Source organism: Tinamus guttatus, unplaced genomic scaffold (genome assembly GCF_059628265.1).
Source record: "Tinamus guttatus ecotype Peru unplaced genomic scaffold, ASM5962826v1 Tinamus_guttatus_pri_ptg000136l, whole genome shotgun sequence".
NCBI lineage: Eukaryota > Metazoa > Chordata > Aves > Tinamiformes > Tinamidae > Tinamus > Tinamus guttatus.
The window spans coordinates 368025-391413 of NW_028288670.1; the positions used below are offsets into that span (position 1 = coordinate 368025).

The 23389-nt window shown below is 35.2% G+C and overlaps 1 protein-coding gene across 2 annotated transcripts in view; it reads right to left on the minus strand.

The window, feature by feature from the left end:
• LOC104565900 (cadherin-19) overlaps nucleotides 1–18187 on the minus strand; it is a 96825-nt gene extending 78638 nt beyond the window's left edge. For both annotated transcript variants that reach the window (XM_088521861.1, XM_088521860.1), the window contains exon 1: nucleotides 18060–18187. The gene's annotated coding sequence lies outside the window, so the exon portion shown is untranslated. The remainder of the gene's footprint in view (nucleotides 1–18059) is intronic.
• Between the last annotated feature and the right edge of the window lie 5202 nt (nucleotides 18188–23389).

The following is a 23389-nucleotide window of genomic DNA, read 5'->3' on the forward strand; positions in this document are numbered from 1 at the left end:
TTTGAATTCTGAGGCCTTCAAATGGGATTAGAAATAGATTTTTTTTTTTTCCCTAAAATGGCAAGTTAATTTTATGTGCTCAAGGATATGCTACTTTTCAAATGAGATTGAGACTTGGAATTATAGGTGAATGTATTGGAGGTGCTAAGTACCGTACTGAAAATCACTGAAACTTTACCTATCCCCTGACACTTACACAAACATACAAGCAGCAGTGAGTCCCACAGTGGGCTGCTGACATTTCTCAAGTTTGACTTGTGGGATCAAGTGAAAGATATCCCTTACTCATAAAAATAAAAATAATAAAAAAAAGATAATTAGAATTTCCCAATTGTTAAAGCACTGACCAAAATATTTTGAATTAAAATAGGATGTCTGCTAAGAACTGCCTCTGCAAGAGTCACTTAGTTCTTATTTCACCTCTCCCTAACACAGGAAATGTGCAATGCCTGGGAGGAATCATGGCCCAAGGGAATCTTCTCACAGATTTCTCTAGAAATAGTACAGATGCTCCCAGCTATTTGTTAAACTTAATGAGTTTAGACTACTAGAGTAGAAAGAGGCTCCTTTTGTACCAAGGGCTTTTGCAAATGTGTTTGACTGGATTTTGTGCTCCCATAGTGGAGATGTACAAGTCAATGTATGTCTCACACAGATGATGGTCAAATGAAAATTTCAAATGCTTAAAAAAAAAGACAATGCAAACCTTTTCAAGATAGGCTCTCACATCCAAGGGGAGTCTTTTCTTCAAAGCTACATATGTTGTTGCGGGGTGATAGTGGAGGGGAGTTCATTTTACACCTGTATGATCCTCATGGTCAAAAAATAAGTAGAGTATCTGTATATTTTAATTCTATTTAAAAACAGATCATGAAATTGATTTGAACACATTTTATCTGAAAGCTTGGTTCAACTTAGGTCAAATTCTCAGCTGTGGAACTTGGTAATCTTGGCACAGGTAAGGAAAACAAGGTATATCACAGAACTAATTGAGCATTCCTGCTTGTATCATGGGATGGCTGTGAAGTTTAACAGACAATGAATCCTATTTGCCATGAGTTTTCTTATGCTACAAAGGGATATGATTTGTCCTTGTCTGAAAAGCATAAAATCTGAACATCTACCAGAGATCCTGATAATCCTCTTGGCTTCAAAGTGCCCAGGCCCTTTGGCTCTTAGACATAAGTTTTGTTTTCCACAGATATTTCCAGGGGCCTTGGCTGAAGATGAAATTCTCCCAGTTTTACTTCTTATGATTCCAAGAATAGATAGAAGATATTCATATCATATACAGGCACTTGGAAACAAATTACTGCAAGCCTATATGACATATATCAGACAAAAACAATAAACAGTTTCCCTGTTTTAGTAATCTCATTCCTCCAAAGTATTCTGAGATACTTCTGGCAGCCTTCTCTGAAGCATCCTCTGCATTTCAAGGGTTCTTTAAAATCAAGTATTTTGTACTTGTACCCTTTCTCTTGTGTTGGCTGCTTCTGTAATTAAATCAGAATACAATTCTGCCACCTCTCCACTTCAAGACCAGTATTTTTTAAACACATGAAATCTGTTACTTTCCCTTTCCTTCAGAAATCTTTCTCTGTGATTTTGTGAATTTATCCTATTTTATATTGTTTCTCCAATAACATGTGCTTTTGCTCTTCTGTGTCTTACAAATTTTTCACTGCTAAATTTCCAGAAGACAATATCCCTTTGAAATATTGTAATGATCCACTAGATAATAAATTGACTCGTTAGGGCACCACACTTGCCTAATGAGAACACTCAGAAGTGCTGAGCTCCTTCCTTCCTGGCCCAAGAGAGATTCCTTTTAGGTCATCCCTGCCAATAGTCAGTTACATATTGGCAGAAACATTCTATGATACAACAGTTAAAAAGAAAATGAATTGAACTTCATAAGCTGTATCTGACCTCAAAAACTGTGCTGGTATTTTGTTTGGTGTGGTTTGCTGTGGAGTGCTGAATTTTCAAACACTAAATGTTTCATCCTCTTAACTGTTTGGTCTTCATAGAGTTTCAGCTGCCCATCATTTATCATTTCAAAACTTTCCCTCCTGTCATATCTCATTCCTGTCCATTCAAAGTACAAATTATGCAGCTAGGTTTTCTTTGTATAAGATACTTTTCTGTTTATAAGAAAACCCGCTATCTGGAAGAAGAAAATTTATGCTAAAAATCAGTCTCATTTTTAAAATGACGGCGATTAAAGACTGAAATCATATAATCAATGTCCCATGGAACTCTGTCTCTGCGAATCGTTAAGATGAAGAACCTTTCTAGAAGAAATGTTATAACCCCACCAGATGCTATATATGCTCACATACTGCCATAAATAAATTTTAATGTAAAGCCTTGAACTGGATCTAAGAATTAGAGGAGATGTCTGTCACCTTTACTGTTCAAAAGGTCAGGTTAAGTGACCAAGATTTCTGATCTCAGATCTGGAAGTTGATTACAGAATAAAGAAACCTTACTGTATTTTTTTTTTTTTTTAACCTGGTCAGTATTTTCTTTGGTGAGAGCTGAAAAAGGGAGTGCAGAAGAGGTTCCTTACATCATACAAAGAAACCTTATTTGGAGAGAATCCTAGCTGCTGCTCAGATTGGCTATAAAACAGCTTTGCAGGAAAAGTGAATAATTGCAATGCTGAGATGTCATTACAGAAAGTTTAGGATAAGTAAGAAGAACTTATTAAATTCGTTCAGCTTCTTCCACTATTGATTTTAAACTTGTTACTTTATTTAGCTGCATAAATATATTTTAATCTTGCCTGACTTCCTTAAGCATAAATTTCTAATTTATTTTTTTTCCTTCAGGAGGCATCCCCATTTTTTCTTTTCTTTTCTTTTCTTTTCTTTTCTTTTCTTTTCTTTTCTTTTCTTTTCTTTTCTTTTCTTTTCTTTTCTTTTCTTTTCTTTTCTTTTCTTTTCTTTTCTTTTCTTTTCTTTTCTTTTCTTTTCTTTTCTTTTCTTTTTGATTTTGTGTATGTGAACATAACAGAAGTCTCCTGCAACAGTTACTAACTATGAAATTTTAGATTATACTGTAAAGAGCTTTTTCCTTGTCCTTCTAAAATCAATTTTGTATGCAGAAGAAAATACCTTCACACTCAGAAGAAAAAAAAAAATTCAAAGCTGAACTCAGTTCCTCAATCCTTAATTTTCCTGTTCATTTTGGAGCTATTGATGTAACCTGTGAACCTGGTCTCCTCTGTACAAAGGCTAGAGTACCCCAAAAGAAGGATTCCAAACTATCATTCAAGCACACCAAATCTCCATTCCAAAACATACATAAACCTGAGGAAAACAATCGTTAAAGTAAAAATTCACTTTCAGGAAAGTCAAAGAATAGTGATGAGATGTGCACAATCCACATATTAAGCATGACTGGTCTTTAGAGGCAACATTGTACAAGATAGGTCAATGTCACAATGTTGTTTTAGAATGTAGTCGATTTGCAATCCTATTCTTGATTCTGAGATTATTGCTTACTCGTCAACACGTAATCAAAATACTGCAGCTCAAATAGTACCTTAAAATATACAATGGAAATGCTGTAAACTCCTGTGCTTAAAAAATGCAAGATATCTCTATTTTGAATTAGCATTATTATCAAGATTAAGCAAGTAAAATGGCAAAGTGAGAGAGCAACAGAAGCAGTTGTGCTGTCATTGGAGAATGCAAATCTGTTTCTTATATTACTAATTTATTTCATATTCAGGACCGAATTTACTGAGGAATGTTTTTGCCATGTCATCCATCACACACTGGCATTTAGAGAGATAGAAGATACAAAAATTAAAAATCTGCTTGTTACTGTAAACTAAAGAGCACGAACAACATCCATCAAAGACAGACGGATGGAAGATAAACAAGTGTTAGCTAGAGCCAAGTGATCTGTGCTGATTTTCTTTTAAACATTCATTAAAATGTTCTAGATGCAGATTTACTTTCTTTTGCTCAATATTTATCGTTATTTTGTTTGTCATGGGCTTGAAACTGCAAACACTTTGAAAAAAATTAATTATAAAGGTCTGTACTTTTACTCTTCATTTTATAAATACATTATAACTTTGCTGAAATGGTACTTTTCAACTTCTCATCAGTTAAAGTTCTTGATGAATTAGCTCAGATGCATCCTATATCAGCTGTTAAGAAAGATGCTCTTTCTTTGGTGAGTCATAGGATAAGTTATCTGTCTTTACTGGAGGACAGATACTGCACAAGGGACTTGATACAAAGGTAGTTACTCCATGAAATAAAATTTTCTCTGATTCGAAGTCTTCAGAGCAAGCTAGAGATGAACTTCTGTGTCCCTTCAAAACATAAATATCTGAGCTTTTACTTACAAAGAAATACAGCAATAATGCTGTAAGAGGTATCATCCTTACCTCCAGAATATGTACTATCAAAGCATATATATGCCTCATCTGTCTTTGTAGACCAAATTGTAAACTGTAACATTTCTAATAGCTGTACTATGGGACCTTAAACAGCAAGTGCAGGGAAGTAGTAAGAGTTTAAAGAATGTGCTCTGTCACATAATGCACAGTGAGAAACTTCTAACAAAAGAAACCCAAGTGTGTACAAAGCAAAAATTCAAAGGACTTTGCTGAGGAGTATCTCCAGTTGCTCTACCCAACAGTTGCATCAGCAAAGCCAAAGGGAATGGAAAGGACCTGCTGTGACTAGAGGGGAAAGAATAAAGAACTCTCACTCAGGAATATCAAAACTAAGGCTGGAACATGAGTTGGAGGAAAATCAGGAGACTGGGGAAAGGGTGAGATTAAGTCAAAGTGCATGTCTCAATCTTATCACATATGAATTTAAAGACAGGGGGCCTATCTGAAAACAAAAATTAAGAAAAGTCCTAGGAAATTCTAGTACTCTAGTCCAATGTGGTATAATGGAGTGGAGGTGGGCGGTGAAGGTATACAAGATTTAGAAATAGCTTTAACTCATCAGCAAAATGATCTATGTATCAGCATATGCAGCATGTTGAACTTTGCTTCTCAGTGCAAAGAACTAGTCAGAAAAGCTAATACTTTTTCTACTCCTTTATGAGAAAGTGTATTAGTGTAAATTGACCCTCATTTTCAGTACAGGGCTGATTTGCCTCTACATTCTGATTTTGTCAGCAAAGCTCCATTAAAATCCTGTGCTTTCACTGTGTACAGATAGCCAGATGCATTACTTTTTGTTTGCAGGAAAAGAGTTCATCTCTCAGCAAAAGTGTATTGGATGCTGGCAAAGCATTCTCAGTGAGAGGATCCTACCTCTGCAATTCTCTATTCTGCAAGGGCAAAAATAACCCCCCGTTCTACAGCTTTTTCACACATTATAAAAATGTGGGAAACATCAAAATCTCTGTTTCTGCATGGCATCCTAGAGCTAGAATGAATTTGTATTTAAATTTGTAAATTTAAAATAATTCAGGAGTCAGAGGACCCTTAGATTCTTTACTAAGTGTTGAAATATCCCCTATCTGTTAACATATATCAAATCTGTTAACATATGTCAAGGTGCATTCCTGGGGATTTAGGATAAATGTATAAAGTGGTAAGTGGCATTTCCATACCAGATTACCATTTTACTCTTCCCAGAATCTCACAGAGACAGCAACCCAACCCACCTCCTAATGGTGAAACTGTAGAAAAAGATGAGTTCACCTAATAGCTTACTGCCTCCAAAAAACAAATGTCGTCCTTCCTTCCCCATCTCAGTTACTTGGATGCTACTGGCTCCACGGCCCATCACAGTCTTTAGCCAATTCAGGCACTGTCCACATAGTAGGTCAATTCAACTCATGAAATCTGTCAGGAAACAAGCTGACAAGAAAAGCAAGCAACTTTCTGTGGTTATAAGTGGAATGGGTTTATCAAGAATTTTCTTCCACAGATGCTGATGCACAATTGGTTTCAAGGCATATGCCACAGCCAACACAAAAGGTAAGGTGGGATTGCACAGTTAGGAGATGACATTGGAAGTGGAAGGGAGGAGGTGAAGAGGAGAGAGGGAACAGTAGGGGAGAAAGAATAGGGAGATACTTCACCCTCTTGCAGCAACACAGAACAGATGACATTTTCTCTCAGTGGGTCGTTGAGCTTCACTCAGAGGTTAACTCCTTTTGATGGCTGTGTTTTCCCTAATTTTCTATTTTTAATGTGGGATCATTCTGGTTCTGTAACTACACAAGTAACTTACTTGATCAACTAAGTTCCTATTTATCAATTTTTATAACATTTTCCTAGCAACAGAAGGAAATCTAAATCGTCCTTGAGTTTAATTGCTAATTCCAAACAATACTATTTAACGGCAAATATCTTTACTGCTTCCAAAATTAATGGCATTTGTTTTCATGAAAATTAAGTTTTACTTCAACTGTGCTACTGGGTGTAGAGGAACTAATTTGCAGTAACAAACCCAAAGAAACTGAGACAGTTTATCAGGTTTTCTTCATCAAACCTATTTAAAACAAAACAAAACAAACAAACAAAAAGTCTTCTGCTTCTTCAACCTAAGCATGCTTCTCTTCTCTGTAAAAGATTTATTTTGTTCATTTTCCTTTGGGCTATAAAAGTTAGATAGAGAAAAATATATCTGCTTTTACTAACATGTAAACTCAGGCTTTAACTTCTATTTTGATCACTTTATATATATTTGTAGGTGGAGACCTCTCACTAGAGTAAATGAACACCTTAAACTTGAGCTAGCTGGCCTATCCGAAGTTCGACTCAAACTGTATTGCTCAGTTGCTCCATGCTACTATCACAATGATTCTGTGGAGAGTAATTCTGAATATTTTTTTAGAGTGACCACTGACACTCAAATGAGAACAACTTGAGAGGAGTTAGCTTGAGTGTGCAAAACTTTAGCTAATGTCACTGTGAAGACAAGCAAAGAGCTTAGACAAGAGGCTAATCTTGTGTTTGCTATAAATTGTGCCAGCTGCTGTGGACCTCCAAGGAGCACTGAAAGAGTCATTGATCACCAGATCCCTTGATGAATATACCGGAATCTAGACCTATGTCAAACTCTGAGGAAACTTATCTTTCCGAATGCATTTAATTCTTAGGCTGTTTGATGAAGTTCCTAAATGGTGCTAACTCTAACTGTGGCTTTTCTGATGGCAAACTTACCTTTCCTCCCCTGAAAACAACTCTTATATTTACCACAGTCATTTTACATGTACTATGGAAAGACATCAGACTTTGAAAAATGTTCTTGAAATGAAATGAATGAATTCTCTTGAAATGAATTAGATATAGGCTGAGTAAATAAGTTTTTGAGCCAAGTGAGTACTGCCTTTTCAGTCAATCGATCAAAATTAAATTAAAAAAATATTAGTAAATTTAGAGTGTGAATTATTTTGCAAATTCCTTTCAGTAAGCAAAGTAATGTAAGTAGTGAGTCCTGAATATTTCATGTAATTAGTAGCCTCTGTTCTATCAATTCTTTTTGCCACATCAAGTTGAAGGATAAAATCTATATACAATTGGTACTGGGAATTAAACAGTTCACAATATGTGGTTTTAATTGATTTGGTTATGGGGTTAGAAAGGTACACCCATGGGAATAAGTTCAGAAAATATTTTCCTGATCTGACCCAGTTATGAATATTTGATGAAAATATAAAATGTGCCTGCCTGGCTAAAGATCATTCTTTAAATTTCAAGAGTTGAGTCCAAATCTAGTTTTCCAGCTTATGAAAGGAACTGATATATTTTGGTGTCAGATTTCAAATCTGAAGAACATTTCCTGGCATTAAGGATCTAGGAGTAAATAGAAAATTGGTCTGTGTCTCATACAAAAGGTAATAAAACCTTTTTGCCACATTTGAACAAGATACAAGAAATGAGAATAAAGGAAAGAGTATAAATGAGTTCAAAAGATTCTTAGAATACAATTGTTTCTCAACAAGGAAGAGATTGATGGATATGATGAAAAGGTGAGGAGCTGAATTGTGGGAATAGGATAAACCCAGAAAAAAAAGTACACATGCTGAGCTACTTGGGCACTTTATATTTCAAAAGTGTCTCATGTTCACTAACCTGTGATAGAATTCTTTATCAGTTTGATTTAATCTTACTGCAGGGTGCACTGTGGCAGACTTTTGCCAGAGCTGCCCATTGCTTCAATGAGAGCTGTTAGCCAGAAAGTGCAATGCTGTCTTTAATTATTTCCCTTGAAATATGGTGCCCCATTGTGTGTATTAGACATTATTTTTAAATAAGACTTTAAGAAACCCACATGAGGCCAAGTTTAGCTGAAGCAGTTCTAAGTTTTTGTATGCTATTTTAGGGGAAGAGTTTTCTTCTTTTTTTTTCTTTCTTTTTTTGTAGGACGTTTAATGACGCATAAGCTAAATTAAGAGAGAAATTTGACAAATATAAATACAGAACAATGCCTGTGTGCCACTCTAAGTTTATTTCTTCCTTTTAGCCTGTATCCATGTCCAGCTATACCAGCTCTTTTCTTGAGCTAAATGAATGAGTGAATGCCTGAACATAGGAAGGTCAAAGAACACTTTTCCTTTCCATTTGCACTTTTGCTTTAACAATAAAGTCCCAAAGTTTGCAAATCATCCCAACCTTCCTAGTTTGCTCAGTTTGGCTATTATAACAGCTCAGTTTCGTGAAAAGACCTTCTAAATATTTTGTGAAATTTGTCTAGAGACATAGAGGGGGAAATGTTCCTCTCAGGTTGGACTCGGCACTGTGGCTCTGATCCAGCAAAGCATTTAAGATAAGTTTATCTTTAAGCATAATCCTATTGAAGTTAGTGGTATGAGACTAATACTTAAATTTAAGTTCATGTTGGAGTGCTTTGCTGGATCTCAGCCAGAGTACCCTCTACCTTACAGGTCTGAGCTCCTCTTTCCAACTGGCCTAAGGCAAGATATATAGAGATGTGTGAATATATGCCCTTTATAATAAAGGAGTTAAATGCAGTATTATTCTCAGGTTTACTTTATATTCCATCTACTTAAAGACTTTCTCTTGTTTCTTAAAACTCTAACCAGGTGTACTGAAAGTTAGGACATTACAATTCCAAATCAATCTGACTTAGTCTGTCACTCTCCTTTTCTTTTTTGATCATCCTGAATTCTATAACTCAGGAGACTCAGGCCGGACTGGTGTTCTGAATGAAGGTAATTTGCTAACACACTTATAAATCCCTGATGTTCTGCTAACAAAGACCAATGTAATACACAACAGTTTCAAAACATATCCAGTGCAGGTATTCATTTTAAACGAAAGTACATTATACAGTTAGGGCAACATGAGCCATTTGGGTCTAAGTGAATGTGAAGTGCTTCAGGCAGCTAGAGTTAAATGAATAATTCTGGTACCTGACTGAACTTGTTTAAATCTCTCCTGAATAGTGAGTCTCACTGTTCTCCACACAATATATACATGTCCTGAGCATTTTCAGACCAAAATCACATAATTCATTACAGAAACACTTGAGGTCTGGTTTATATAGAACTGATTTAATTAAGGACACTCAAATAACCACTACCTGTGGAGGCATATTATTGACTTGATGTGATAATTAGCATGTGGAATATTCATAACTTTAGGTGGGAGAAACCAAATTAAATTAAATTAACTGAATTTGAAAACTGGTCACAATTTACTCAAAAGCAGTTGTTGTCTTTCTCTTATTTTAATGTCTCTCCATTAATATGTGGTGAAAAAACTCAGTGCACTATCTCTATCAGATACAGCAAAATCCAAAAGTAAAAGGAAGTCATCACTACAAATAACATTTTATTGGCTATATCACAGAATTTTTAAAGGTAATTTCAAATCATTTTGAAATTAAGATTGGCTGTAAATACAGGTTTTTTTTTTTTTTCTCCTTAAGTGTACCTGTCAAATATAAGTCCATACTCCAAATATCAACCAAGCAGCCTCACTATCTACATAGACTAATGCTGCATTCCAGTTATTATTTACTTGATTATAAAGCCTGGTTTGATGGGATACAATCACTTTTCTGTTCTCAATTGCCCACTGAATGATGACATTACTCAGAATTCCATTTAGATGATGCAGATGACCTAATCGTTTTGTCTTCTGCCATGGTAATAGCTGAACTGAAATGTCAAAGCAAACTTAGTAAACAAAATCTCTTACATAACTGAAATTTTGCTATGAGAAGTCAATAACATTAGCTATGGAAACTGCTTTACTTCTTTCATTTACATGACATAGATACACACATCCATACTCATATGCATTCACATAGGTATTGTATATGATGGTGTTTCAGTATTTTGTATTTTAAATAAGGGGAAATGAAAATGCACAACAATAACAACAGCAAAAGACACTAAGTTAAAACCTCAGCACAGTTATTTTGTTTTGATTTCTACAATAATCTATGTTTTTTTTTCAAAGTCGGAGCAAAGTTTTCAATTAAGCAAATATTTCTCCTGTTCATTCAACCACTGTTTCTTCTTCTTGTTCTGTTTCTTCTATGTATTTTTTTATCTTTATAAAAAGTCTAAGTCAAGGGGGCTACAAATTAGTATTAGTACAGCATTAATGGAAATAACAATAAGCTGTTAACTTATGAATGACCATGAAAGCTTATGTTTATTCATACTGTGTATCTTGATTATGAGTCACGCACATATATCCAAATTAACTTTAAACTCTACAGCTTGTTAGCAGTGTAGTTTTGGTGGCACTGAACTGTCTGGGAAACATCAGCCTATTTCTGCTTATGAGGCATAGGTAGATGTCACTGAACTTACTTGTTGTAGGTACATTTTTTCCAATGTTCAAAGTACCTAGTTAAAAAATAGACAAATAATAATTGCATACTGTGCTCTGATATCTTGGCTGCCGTACAGGTTTGCACAAAACTACCACCTGGAAGGATAGACTCAGCCTTCTAGTTTATCTTGTATACCTAGAACTGCTTTTCCAAACAGAAATATTTTAAACTCCTAGCACATTCAATTTTGGCATCATGGCAAAAAATGTTAATAAGTAGTAGTGCAATGTTGGTAACTAGATTTTTTTTTCCTCAGTATTGGACGCAGCTAACTCTAAATTAAAACTATTCTGAGTCATTTTTGTTGAGACAGAGCTAATTATGGCATTTCTATATGAGGGCGAAGTAAAAGTAACTACTAGTGTCAGCAGTGATTCACTTTACCTCAAATAGCTTAAATTTTCCACTTCACAACTTGTCTGTACTTTTGATTTTAGTCAAATTCACTTGTGCTGAACAACATAATGTTCTTTTCATTCTTTTTCCATCTTAAGACCATGTTCCTTTTATAACCCGTATCTTCTTCTAAGTCGTGGATTAAAATGAAGTTTCTCAATCTGCAAAAGAAGTCATACCTAAGAATCATTTAGGAAAATCAAGAGTATTTGGTCCATTACATTTATGGCATTGTTGTGGCAGATTGTTTTTTTCTTGGACAATAAACCTGCAGATATCATTGTCTGCCAGAAACGTTGTCAATTCTTATTCATAACATTCACCACTGGAGAACATGTAGATTAGACGTATGTCCATACTGGTGTTGAAGTGCCCTCTTACTGCATGACGGTGAATCATTTTTGAAGTGATACTGTGAGCAATGCATGCCACCAGGATTATTCTTACCAATAGTAACATTCATTCAGTAGTACCCTGGCTGGATGAAAGAGTTAAGTATTTTAAACAAGGAACTTAATTTTTGAATAAATCCGTGAAAGCAGCAAGAACGAACCAGTTATCTTGTGTCTATTGACAGTAAATCACAGTCAATGACTTTAATAATAACTTCCTGAATATTTGGAGTCCTTCTATCAGCAGTTTGGGTTATTCATTTCATATTTGAAATTTAAAAGAGGAGGACACGAGGAGTGTAAGGAAACATTTTTCATTATTTTAATACTTTTATAGAAATATTATTTAAAATTTTCTATTCTCTATTTTTGATAAATACATGGCATGTGACAAATTAATCATGATGAGACCACTGATCAATCATGACAGTATGAGACTAATACTCTGAAGGCTTGAAAATTAATTATAAATCAGATGATTGGTTACAGTATAGACATTTCGCAGAATCACAGAATGGTTAAGTTTGGAAGGAACCTCTAGAGATCATCTAGTCCAACATCCTTGCATAAGCAGGGACCCCTAGAGCACGTGGCACGGGGTGGCATCCAGGTGGGTATTGAAGATCTCCAGAGAAGGAGACTCCACAACCTCTCTGGGCAGCAGTTTACCTACCTCTAGGTAGTAGTTTAGTAGAGGCAAGAAAATAGTATCTTTGAAACTCAGAGTCTTGGAATAGTTACTTCCAATGAGCAACCTGCTAAATCTGGGTAAACAAGGATGGCAAAAAGTGAAAAAGGAAGATTTATAGCATCAAAATATATTGCTTTGATAGTTTACTTCTGAGTCAATTTGGTTATCGAATAGGAACAAGCTGCAGGGTGATATAATAAGATGTTGTGATTGCATGCGGTTGGGGGGGGTCAAATTTTGCAAGAGATGAATCCCCTTGTGTTCCAGCCAATCCTCAAAGGTTAGAGGGACTGGGAGTGGCTGGACTCACTGCTTAGCAGAGATACCAAATACTGTGTTAGCTACACGTTCAACTCTGGCAGTATCAGATTCCCCCACAGTCTGCTGACCATTGGTCTGATCACCTTCCTAGGAGCGAATCAAGTTCCCTAATAGTGTGATCGACTATAAACTCAATTCTGGCAGTATCAGATTCATTGACAGTCTGACGACTGTAGGTCCGATTGCCTTCAAGACAAGTGTTGGATTCATGAATAGCGCAATTTATTCAAATGCAACATTTGGAAAACAGGTTTTGGATGTCAGTATAGGAAATTCTCTACTACAGTGTGGGGTTCTTAGCTAGCGTCTAGTGTCCAAATGCACAATCGTCGCTCACCTAGAAGATGAGACAGAGCTCTCGATCTTGAGGAGTCTCCTCAGGCAGTGTCCTGACCCTAGGGGAGGAAAGAGGTTCAGCCTGTTGACTGATCCAGAAGTTACAATGGAATTTCCCTCTTTCCTCTTCTTCCTTAGTTCCTCTTCCTCCATTCTCACCATCCCATTCCTCCTTCCTGGTTCTTACTCCACTCTTCCTTCCTACCATATTCCTCCTTAGTTCGCTTTTTCTATATTTTCTTTTACCTCTAGGTGGAGCATGAGTGAGTCTAGTCTTTTACTTCTATTATTCATTGATTTAAAAAAGTCTCCTGAATTAATCAAAAATCTAGAGAATGTGCTCAGTGAGGAGTGGTCGTTCCTTGGAAGTGGATAACTTCTGGGGTGGGGTTGTGTATTGGTATTATAATAGATTAGAAGGAGGAGAAGTTTGAGTGAAGTCTATCAGAAGGGACTGATCTGCCACCATTGTTGGCCCAGCACCAGACATCACATTATGTGGCTTATCAGCTGTGTGGTACAACCAGGTTGCCACCTGTGCAGGGAGTACAGCAGAGTATGGCCGCGGTGTCTTCGCTCCGCTCCACCCTCCATTCGCTCATCATCTGCACGGCACCATCAGATTATCCCCTCCCCAGGGAAGCCAACAAAGTTTGGCCATGGTGTCTCCATTCTGCTCCACTCTCCCTTTACTCTTATTAGTATGTGCTAGAAGGGAAGATTGTGTTGCCAAGGGGGTTGTGGAGAAGTAGATTCCACACATACCAACCATCCTGGAAGTGGTAACTCTCTCTCAACTCAGGCAAGCCTCTGTAATGCCATAACTTCTGTTAGGCTCTATTTTTCCCTAAGTTCCCCTTTTCAAGCAATTCTCTCACATAAGAATACTATTTTTATTACAGAATTTGCATCCTTTTCATATGCAGACATTCTAGCCAGTCTTACAAAAATGTGGAATGCTATATATTTTTTTGCTGGATGGGTTTTGAAAAAAAAAAATATTTCCATTAGTTTTAGAGAACAAGCTGTAAACTTTGGGCAAGTAAAGATTATTTCTGTTGCTAAAGTGGGTTGCTCCCACTTCAGGTTTTTTATTATCAGATTGCCCATACCTTACATTGTACAGTCAATGGCTGGACATCTCCTCTCTAGTTTAACTTAATGATTTTGCCTTTGTGTTTGCTGACTAAGTCATCATGATTTTTACCAAGAAAAAAGAAAAAAAAATCTATATTGATTGTGTAAGTTTTGCCCGAAGCCTAATGAGAGAGATGCTTAGACAAAATTGTAGACTCGTGAATGAAAGATTGCAAGTTAGAAGAGGCACTTCATTCCTCTGTGTCATACATCAAATCCAAGCAATACTGTTTTGTTTGAGAAGTTAGATAGGTTCAAGACTAAAATTAAGTTATGTATGTACATAGTCACGTGTTCACACAATTACACATATGCAATCTTAAAAAAAATCAAACAAAAAACCCTTATAGCCTAAACATTACTTCATATAACAAGAGAGGGCTGCTTTTTTACTAGGCAGTATGCATTCAAAGGTAATAAAGGAGATCTTTCAGGCATTTTGGTGATTTTCTAGGGATGCTAGGCACCTTGGGAAATATATTTATATCCATTAAATCTAAACAATTTAGGTCTCTGCTTTTTACTGGATTTATTACTTTACCTCCATAGGGTCTGTGTAAATTAAAAATGATCTGTCAAGATTTGATACATATCAGAAAGGGGAATATGCAACCTTTTCACAAAGAAAGCCATTTTAATACTAAAATGTGATTTTTACCAAGCTTGAATTCAATACTAGAAGATATCAGAGTTTAACTTAGCAAATCAGTTAAGATTCATTGTTACTATGTATAAAAGGACAAAAATCATGGCTAACTTTCTTTCAGTATTGTTTAAGCAAGGAAGGATATGGTCACGCAAGGCCTCTAGACTGTCCTTCTAATAGGCAGTACTGTCATTTATCTTTTGCAGCATTCAAACAGGATTTCAGATCTGGAAGAATGGAAGAAAGAGCACATTATTGACTTTTGGTGGACTTGTGTCAAAGGTCTGAGGTCCATGTTCTATTTTAGAAAATTTGTATATAATTCTACTTCTAGGAGTGTTATAATTACTTTAATCAAAATTCTTAAGTAGTAAGTATAGCTTTGCAAATATAGCAAATTATATTAAGGAAATATCAGGATTTAATTTACTGACTTCTGCTGTTGCAAAATGACCTGCAACATCCCTAAATCTGTTATTACACAACAGAAAGATAAGCACAGCTGACTTAATGAAAATCAGTCTCATCTTAATTGAGAGCTTTCCTCTTGTTTAATTTCATTGTGTTATCCTTCTCTTTAATAAAGTAAGTTCTGCAAATATAAGATCTGATTTGCAGTAAATAATGATTTGTGTGTGTGTTTGTGTGTGTATAAATATTTACTTAGGAAGTTGCTAAAATGCACTTAACACTTAAAAATCTTTTATACTTTTGACAGATTTCAGTCTCCCTTATGATGTTCTAGTATATTATTTCTATATTTATATGTATGAAAATCTTGAAAAGGCAAATTTATTAAAAGACAAAACAAACCAGAAAGCCAAATACATACTTAGACTTCTATAATGGACCCTACTTTGAAGGCCAAACACATACTTAGATTTCCATAATGGACCCTACTTTTCTATTACACTATCAGAAGGAAGGAAGTACCTCTCCAATCTATTCTTGGCATGAATGCTTTTTAATTTGTGGATCATTGACCTGACAGATTGGAAAAGCAATAGCTTTTTTTTTTTTTTTTTTTGGTTCAGATTTGCATACATAGGCTTGATATTGAACTCTGTTGTTGGCAATGTTTTGCTTCTGTAAGAAATGTAGAATTATGTCATAGCCAAAGTGTTTGCTGCAACTGAATATGATGTTCATGAATGTCCTTGTAGGATCAATTGTACAATTTGTGTGTATTGCAATATACTAAAGCTTCCAGACAGATAAGTTTTATAGTGGTGCAACTGAGTCAACCAGTACTTTAGAAATTGATAAAGAGGACTGTGGCTTTCTCTTTATATCCCCAAAAGGAGTGAACAATGAATGACTGTGGCTAGTATATAACTCCTAGGCAATTAAAAGTAGTAAGCTAACTGAAAGACTAAGCACATCTAGCAAGGCAGTGTGGAGAAAGGCAGTGTGAAAAAAAAGAAAAAAAAAAAAAGAAAAAAGAAAAATAGAGCTGTTTGCTTCATGAAGGCAATAATACCAGATTTAGGCTTCAAATCACAATTTTTCTTGTTCATTCTGAGATACATAATTTCATACCATATCATAGTCAAAAAGGAAAACAAATAAATAAACAAAAACAGTAATTCCCACTCCCTATCTGTGCAAGAACATTTCTAGAAAAAAAACTTCATAAAGGTTTTAAAAAATTTAGCTACAATTGTTTAGTTCCATGCCCATAATTCTCCTTATAACATTACTGTAATGAGATTGACTTTGCAACATCTTTTTCTGATAAAAATCTTAAGTGCACCCTGGTCTCACAAAAATCTGCAAACTTTTTAGGTCTGAGACAATACAAGGAGAAAAATATGATTCCAGTGTAGGGAAGAAAAGATATGGGTACAGATTATAGTTACCATGTATCTTCATGCTCATTTCCTATGGAGTATAACTAACATTTTTTTTAATGTTTCTTTGTTTGCTTGTTTTATTTTGTTTTGATCCTGTCCCATAGACTTTAGATTTGGGAAGATGACCCTTCCTATAGTAAGCCAGAATAAGAGCATAAGTGGACCCCATTGTCTATCATGTAAAGATCCCAAATGCTGAAGCCCTTCCTTGGTTCACCCTTACTACTACTAGAGCAAAAGGAGAGAATGGATGAATTGTCTTCAGATAATTGGAAGATAATTGGATAATTGAGAATTGCAATGTTTGGAAAAATAACATTTCAATATCAACTGTAAAAATATAAGCAAAAAATGTGAAGGCTTTGGAATCTCTATATCCTCTCAGTTGCTGAAATCTATCAGTTGTGATGGAGGTGGATCAAATACAGCCTGAAATGAAATAACAATAAAGCATCTTCAGTGAATCCCAGATCAATCCCCATAAGCCATGCTTTAATATTCTCTCAGCGCTGTTTGCTGTAGAAACTAAGAACAGAGTTGAAAAAAGGTCTATGATTTCCTTTATAACCCTTCCTTTTCTTGCTGGGGCCAGAGCAGATCTTGGTATAAGCTATAGCAGCCTTTTTGATTAATGCTTTCATACTCTGGTTTTCCTGAGACAGCTATGTAGGGTTCTATTTAAGTATTTGTCATACTGCTGTTGGTGCAGACTCCATAATTATGATCTGACATGATGCATAGGCAAAACTATCCTTCAGCTTCCAGATCTTACACAAGTTACTGAATTTTGCAGCCAGGTTTGAAGATGTTTTCAAAATCAGGTACCGAAAAATAGAGGGAGCCAAGATCCATAATTGAAAGATAATGACTGAAGCATTCATCTGTGAAGTGTATATGTGTTTTCAATTAGTTGCAAATGTTCATTACAACGTTCAGCGTATGAGACAGGTTAGTTTGGAAAACATGCACAGCCCTTCAAACCGCCTTCAGGACAACATGGACTGTTTGAAACTGGAGAAAATGAATAAAAAGATAAAAAGGAGATGAGGAAAACTAGGAATATACTAGCTATTGTAATGCAGTAACAGTAAGGCATAATGAATCATAGGACACTTTCAATTATCAATCCACCCTTCAAATGTGCTGATCACTTTCTCAAAAGATCAGGACAATTAAAGTTAATGTGCTTTTCAAAGTCAATTCTTAATGACCTAAATAGGTAGTCACACTCCTCACATTCCACTTACACGAATGATGCAGAAATTAGGTGCATTTATCCCCACTCTGTAACACTAATTAGTTTTATCATTATCCTTCCTTATATCATATATTATTATTCCTTATATATGAGGAAGTTAGGGTTGTGCTATTAGGAAGACAAAGTTCCCTCCCTTGAAAATAAGCAACCCAAAGACATGAAAAAGAAGCTTTAAATTTTATAAGGAAGTCAGGTGTGCAAGGGAAAACAAAATGCCATACCTGCTACCCTTGCAAAATGAGCTGTTTCCTGCTGTCATTAAGTTCCCGTTGGATTCCTTTTCTATATGAGTCTTGGTCTCAGCATTCACTCTTTTTGTCCATCATTTATCACTATCAACACTGGGAGCAAAACTAGCATCTGTGGGATGTGTAGTATGTCTTCGATGAAAGCTCTCCCTGTTACCTTTAACAATGCCAATTGTTCTATGTATCCATTGTTCTGCAGTGGTCTTTGGTAATTAGAAACAACATTCCCAGCTGCAGTGAGAAGGAGTTTTGAATAAATATTGAACAAACTTTGACAGTACTTATGTATATATACTTTTTGAAGCCAATTCCTCTTGAATTTCAAATTATTAGCAACACCAAGTGTTGCTTTACTTCCATTTTTATGTAAGTACATGTTGCTTTACTTTACATTCTTTACTTACAGCATCCAAATTACGAGGCTACTCATATTTTTATTCATTTACTCATACTGCCTGATTTTATTAGCTGACTGAAAGTATCTAAACCTGGACTTGAGTTCTCAGAAAGGCTCCCGCTAGTTGTACCCACATTGCAGATACATAGGTGATATCAGTTCCATCCACCCTACCAAAAACAATTCTTTCATTCTGAAGCTATCTATATGGTGTTGTGTCCTACTGTGACACCTTCTTCTGTCACAGACTCTTATCTGCATCATTCAATCTTCAGAAGTGTTAGGCATGAAGAAACTTTCTGATGAATGGAGAGGTCTGAGTCATCACTCACCCTGCTATCCAAGCAAGCTGCTACTGTTAAAGCTAGAAAAATAGCTGAGATCTATAACATGGAGACTACTTCAGGATCTTTGTATTCTCTGCCCTGCAATCACATATATTAGTAGGGAAAAAGCATTTTCTCAGTTCTGTTCATTGACACTGGAAGTTTCTGCAGTCACCCCAGACAGGGAACTGCCAATGCAGTCAGCATGGAGGTGATGTGTTCTCTTCACCTTCTCAGTGGTAGTCCTGAAAGACAGACCAGCACTCAATGGTGGGGTCACACTGCTCCTCAATTATACATACTTATTTGAATGATTTGACTAGTAATTTTGGAATCTTAAAATGAAAGTCAAGCTAGGGTGGCAGTCAAAATATTGTACTGAAGCATCTAGCTTGCATTTACACTCTGATTTGCTCTTTTGAGGAGCTTGCCCCTTCCCATTGACACTATGGAGTTGAATATCATCCTCATTACTGACTAGGACCCAATATAATGGCTGCATTTATAGTTGTATAGTTGTCTATACATAGCAAATAACTTCACTGACTTAATATACTAATGGGTATGGTTATTAGTGGAGAAAATATTTTCCACTCAAATTTCCAAGTATTTTCAGGCATTGATGTATCTCATAACAGATTTGGCTATACTTTTTTGTATTTTCTAACATAAACTCATTGCAGTGTTTCAATATCCATCAGCTCTACAGACCAGAAAGTTTTAGAATACTTTATTTTCCAAATAAAATAAATATTTAAAGTATATTAGGCTTTATGTTATAAATACAACCATTTTTCTACAAGATTAATCTGTAAAAAAAACAGGATTTATATTAAGTCAAAACTTCTGGCTTTAATTTCTGTGAAGAATGATAATTTACTTCTAGATGTTTTATCATGTGTTTTTTTGACCCTATTGTGAATTAAAAATGAACAAATAAACAAACAAAAACCCTCAAGACATGATAATTACAATACTTATCCATCCGTACTTCTTTTTTTATGATAATAGACTGATTTGTGGATTTTCTGTCTAGTGCAGATTCAAAGATCGGTTTGCTTTTAAAAAATTCTGCCTTTGTCTATGATTCATAAAGAATCTGGAATCTGGATCCACCGGCTGAGAAAATTCTCTCAGACACTTTTCCTGGAAGAAAGATATACTTCTGGGAGGTTATACTTTTTTTATGATGACTGAAAGAGATGAGTGTCATCATCAAATGATTCTAAAATGCAGGGTTTTTTTTTTCTTTTATAATTTAATTTGTGCATAAAAATGAATTAGACATTCTTGAAATTTTTGTTACGCAGCAGTCACTGATTATTAAATTTTTTTTAACACTGGTATCAGTATGCCCAAAATATGTTTATATAATAATATAAATAAATAAATAGAATATAAATATGTATTTCTATAAATATATAAATAAAATGAATATATAACAATAACTAAAACAATAGAGCAGTCATGAATGTAACTAGCACTAGAATGAAGGATGCTCCTACGCTTGGGAAGTACACTGTAATCCCTGGAAGTCTGCAGTAGAAATGTGCAAGACAGGAAGATGGTGAGAGAGGGATGAAAAAAAAGCGTTACTGTATGCAGTCGTGTCCAAATTACACAGGCTCTGCTAGATATTCTTGTCAGACGTATACTTTTACTGCTTCTCAAACTGTAAACAGGGAACACACAGAATCATAGATTCATTATCAACACATAGATTCATTATGGTTGGAAAAGCAGTTTTCTTTCACTTAAACCGACCTTCAGTCTCTGAGGCTTTTGCAGTCTAAAGGACTACACTGTCAGGAATAAATTTATGTTTTCTTGCACATTAATTTATATGTGCTTTCTTTCTTGTGAGTAACCCTCAGCATTGTTTTAATTTATGAACTTGCAGATAGAGGTCTTTTTTTCTTCTTTTCTTTTTCCTTTTCTTTCCAGAAGTAACAGTAATGCGCTAACGTCTATTGTTTTGGAGGAGGTTAAGTGGTAAGAGGCAAGTGCTGCAAACTCCTTTGCATTTCTTAAAGTGAAATGTCAGCTTCAGGGATTTAATATGGGTAGCTACAGTAAAATGGAAATTCTGGTGAAGAACAAAAGGGATATTTGTAACTAGTGATCTAAATCACAGGGCAGATGTTTTCATCAAACATCTATCAGTAACTTTAAAAAAACTACTCAGAATCTTCCCAGTTGTTTATTACAACGGGTGCTGCAGCTATCTGTTTGGCAGCTGATATGAATAAATAAATAAGTAAAATAAAAAAATAAAAAAAAGCCTTTAGATTTTAATAAAAAACAGCCATATACAAGAACACAAGCCCTCTGCCTTGTCCTAAAGAAGCTGTGAGGCAACACATAGAGAGGTTCTGAAGCTATAGACTTTGGGAAAGTTGGATGTGGACTTCAATGCTTTACTGTTTTCTTTATGATCTTCAAACCTAAATTATTATTTTGGCTGCTGGTGGCTTTAAATTTACACTGCCAGATGAAGGGGCTTTCTTTTCTTTCTTTTTTTTTTTCTTTTTCTTTTTTTTTTTTTTTTTTGGTTCAGCCCTAGTAAAATAGAGACATGATTTCCCTCACTTATTTCTTTAATAGAGACATCAATCTCCTTGTCATAGTTCTGTTGCTATACATAAAGAGCAAAACTTTTTTTTTCCCCACAATGATTTACTTTTCTTCTAGATTGAGGGGGAAAAAACCAACCAAACAAAAAACTCTAGCGAAACAGGAAACGCAACATTATGCTTCTGAACAGAAACACTAAATGGGACGTGCTGCAGAAGTGAGTATTCTGTATTTAAAGGTTCAGTGAGAGGTGAACATCCATTTTCTTATACTCAGCTCACTCCTTTTCTTTTCCAATCCTGTTTACTTAGAGTTTGTGTATGAGGCACCGACTGAGTCTTCCATTTTATATAGCCCATTGAAGGTGAGTCCTGCTACTGCAGCCAGTTTAAAATGGTGATAAAATGGGAACTGTCAGTAAATTAAAGTTGTCATAGTGGAGCCTATTTTGGGCATAGACATCATGTCTTGAAAGTAATAACAATTTTATTCTGAGTAGACTAAGCATTCTCTCTTTTCCCTATATTTAATGGCTGCTGACTCTTTGTTCTCCTGTTTTTATTATTATTATTATTTTATTTTATTTATTTATTTTTATTTATCCTTGAAGAATCAGGATACCCAGCTTATCCTATCACACTATGCTTGCTTAGAAAAAGGGGTCTGGGGAAGTTCCTACCTTATATTTCTCACGGCCCTTTGATTCTAGCTAGTTCTTTTCTAGTTTTCTCGCTAAGCGACTGACTACTTTTATAACCCTTAAAATCCGTGAAAATCTTCATAAAGAAATCTTTCCAAGTCCTGAGTGAGTTTGGATTTTTCTCAGTTTCCTTTTTTAAATCAATTTTCAGTAAGTTTAGAAATCATCTTTAATTATCTATATCCGTCTCTGGTAAATAAGTAAAAATAGTTGGCTTCTTGGAGCATCTATATTTGTCCATACAAACCACACCATTTTAAATTCCTTGCTCTTCTTATAATGATTAATGGGATACGCTGTTTGACAGTTGTAGGTAAGTATACATCTGTGCTTGAAATTCAGAGCTAGTTTTACTGTAGTGCTGTTTACACAGTAAATACTTTTACAAGGCTTTTAATATCTTTTTCTCCTTCCTTATCCCAAATTGATTAATAAATTAATGTTAATTAATTTTGAGCTATGTTGTGATGTGACGTAATTACGGCACAATTTTTTTTTCTATTCAGGTCTGCCTGAAGTAATATAGCTACCTATGAACTATCTACCTGCAATCCTGCACTTGAAATCTCTCTCCCTGTTGGAGAATCTTCCTGGATAACAGAAATATCAACCTCACAGTACAAGGATTTAGAAAAATTAAATGATAAAAGGCCAAGAAAGACTTAGGAATACAACATAACTGCCAGATACCTTACATTGTAACTTCAATTATTAGGCTATAGACAATATAATTGGCTAAAACTTGTTAGGTGTGGGAGGGTGGGTGGAGGAGTACTCTTTTTTCCCAGCTTTTAAGGTGATATAACTAAATGAAGATATAATTTCTGGACTTTTTTTGTTTCTGCCCCCATTATAGAACATGAAAATGCATGCATGGGATGGAAGCTGAAGATAAAATAACTGTGGTGTCTGTCAGAGAATTAGTTTTGCCCTTTAGTCTCAAATTCTTAGAATATCATTTCTGCTAGGTACCCTATTTTCTTTTATTGTGTTTTTTTCTAGCTTACAAATGCTATCACTTCTTATGCCTCTCCCAAATTACAAGTATGATAAACTACTAAAAAATTGAATTGCCTCACAGTAAGTTGACTGTGTTGTCTTACTAAAAATTTCCTGTTTTCCATACTTCTTTGTTTATATAGACTTTAAGAGTCACAAGCTTGTCCGTAATAGTAGTTTAACTTTCTACGCAGTATGACTTGTTCCAAAGTCCTTCTTTTCCCTGACCTTGCTAAACTCCAGGTCTTTGTTCATCATATGAAAAATATGTCATTTTTTTCAATATTGCTCAGACATTGGTTCAGCA